Below are 3,109 nucleotides of genomic sequence, written 5' to 3'. Positions count from 1 at the left end.
CTTATTTATATACAAAATTCATTGGTTAATAACCATTACACATCTGTGTACATTAAGGTGTTAGGTGACTTTGAGTTGACTGTGACTCGTAGTAATCCTGTGAACAATAGATCTGAACTCTGCCTTATCCTGCACCAGTCTCACAATTTCCACTATGCTCAAGCCCATTGCTGTAGTTACTGTGTCAATCCATCTCCATAAGAGTCTTTTCTCTTTTTGCTAATCCTTTACCTGTCCCTGAATGATGCCTTTTTCCGAAAACTTGCCCCTCCTGAATACATGCCCAAAGTATGTGAGACCAGGTTCCACCATTCTTGCCTCAAAGGAGCACTCTGGTTAAAGTTCCTCCAAGACAGATTTGTCAATCTTTTGTCAACAGTCCATGGTACATCCAATATTCTGCTCCCACACCACAGACATCAATTCTTCTTCTGTCATTCTTATTCATTGTCCATCCAACTTTAAGATGCATAGCAAGTGGTTGAAAATACTATATCTTGGATTAAGCATACCTAAATCTTTAAACTGACATCCTTTCTCTTCGGCACTTTAGACAGTAGTGGATGACAGTAGATTTCACCAGTGCAACATGTCTTTTTATTTCTTGCTATTACCAATGGTGTTGAGTATGGATCGAAGTAAAACTAAATCTTTAACAACACAATCTTTTCTCCATCTATCACAATGTTGCCCATTGGTTCAGTAGTGAGGAGTTTTGTTTTCTTGATGTTGAGATGTAATCCCTCTGGAAAGCTACACATAGTCTTTGATCTTCTTCAATAGGTAATTCAGGACTTCTTCACTTTCTGCAAGCTATATAACTCTTTCTCCACGCCTGGTGCCACATTCTTCTTCACATAGTCCAATTTCTTGAATTATTTCCTCAGCAAACAGATTGAATAGGTATGGGGAAAAGGATACAACCTTGATACATACCATTCTTTTGCTCTATTTAGACAACTGTTTTTTGGTCTATGTATAAGTTTTTCATGAGCATAACTAAGTGCAATAGGATTCACTTTTCCCCCCCTCAATGTTATCTATAGTTTGTAAGACCCACACAATCAAATGCCTTTGCATAGTCAATAAAACACAGATCAATATCTTTCTAGTATTCTCTGCTTTCAGCTAAGATTCATCTGTAATAGCAATGTTATTCCTCGGTCCACAACTTCTTCTAAATCCAAGTTGAATTTCTGATATTTTCCTGTTGAAATACTATTCTAGCATTTCCCCCCACCCCTAACTTTCACCAAGAATTTGCCTGCATATAAGATTAATGAAATTGAGAATTTCTACATTCTAGGGGATCACCTTTGTTTAGGGAATGTGAACAAATACGATCTCTTTCTATAGTTGATCAGATAGCTATTTTACATATTTCTTATCAGATGCTAATGAGCATGTCTTGGCATAGATGAGGTTGCACCTGTTTTTTGAAACACCTTAACTAGTATTCAATAAGTTCCTGGAACTTTTGCTAATGTACTCAACACAGCTTGAACTTCTTCCTTTATTACCTTTTTTTTTTTATTATAAGCTACTTTCTGAAATAGTTCGATGTCAACTAATATGTTTTGGTACAATAACTGTATTCCTTCCATCTTTTTCCCCTTAATTTGCATATGATCATTCATATATCTTATATTTTATTCATGTACATATGATGATGGGGATCACAACAAACTAACTATGAGAAGAATGGGAATCCCAGAACACTTGATTGTGAAACCTATACTTGGACTAGGAGGCAGTTGTCACAACACAGCAAGGAGACACTGCATGGTTCAAAATCAGAAAAAGTATACACCAGGGATGCATCCTATCTCTGTATCTTTTCAATCTGTGTGTGGAACAGATAATCTGGAAGCTGGGCTCTATGATCAGGAATGTGGTATCAGGATTGGAGGAAGATTCATCAAAAACCTGAGTAATGCAGATGGCACAGCCTTGCTTGCCAAAACTGAGGAGGACCTGAGGCATTAGCTACAGAAGTCAAGGAAGGACTTCAATATGGATTGAAGCTCAACAACAACAAAAATTTAAAGATTCTCACTACTGGGCCGATTGGCAGCATCGTAATAGACAGCAAAGAGATTGAGATTCTTAACCACTTCAGCTTGCTTGGCTCCACAATTAACTCTTGGTACAGCAGCCGGCAAATCAGGAGATTAATTGCATTGGGAAAATCTACTGTCAGATACCTCTCTACAGTACTAAAGAACAAAGATGTCAGTCTGGAGACTAAGGTGTGCCTGATCCAGGCCATGGTCTTCATAATTATTTGCTATGCATTAGAAATCCTGACAATGACTAGGGATGATAGAAGAAGAAGCAAAGCCTTTGAGTTGTGGTGCTGGAGAAAAGTATTGAATATACATACCATGGACTGATAGGAGAACAAACAGGTTAATCCCAGAGAGGGTGAAAATACGCTGCTCCTTGGAGGCAAGGATTCTAAAGCTCCATCTTACATACTTCAGGCATGTTACAAGGAGGGATCAGTCCTTGGAGAGGGATATCATGCTTGGTAGAGTGGAGGGACAACACAGGAGAAGAAGACTTGGGATGAGATGGACTGACTCAGTGACTAGAGTAGTGGATGTGAATGTGTCGGAGAAGAAAAGGATGGTACAAGATAGAGCAGGGTTCAAAGCAATTGTATATAGGGTCACTATGATTCGTAAGTGATTTTACAGCACTTAACAACAACTACAACATTCATAGACCCTGTTTCTTATATGTTTTTGTTGTTGTTGTTGTTATGTGCCATCGAGTCACCTGCGACTACTAGTGACCCTATGTACAAGAGCTCTAAACGCTGTTCTATCCTGTGCCAACCTTGCCATCTCAAATGCACTTGTTCCCACCACTCTAGTCACAGAATCGATCCATCCCATTGAAGGTCTTCCTCTCCCTCACCGCCCCTCCCCTCTGCCAAACATGGTGTCCCTCTCCAAGGACCAGTCCCTCCTTGAAACATGGCCAAATTATGCCAGATGAAGCTTCAGAATCCTTGACTCCAAGGAACATTCTCACTTCACCTTTTCCAGGACAAACCTGTTTGTTGTCCTAGCAGTCCATGGTATATTCAACACTCTTCTCCAGT

The sequence above is a fragment of the Elephantulus edwardii genome, unplaced genomic scaffold, assembly GCF_000299155.1.
Source record: "Elephantulus edwardii isolate Elephantulus edwardi_28Jun2011 unplaced genomic scaffold, EleEdw1.0 scaffold00255, whole genome shotgun sequence".
Classification (NCBI taxonomy): Eukaryota; Metazoa; Chordata; class Mammalia; order Macroscelidea; family Macroscelididae; genus Elephantulus; species Elephantulus edwardii.
Note: the sequence above shows the minus strand (reverse complement) of the source record.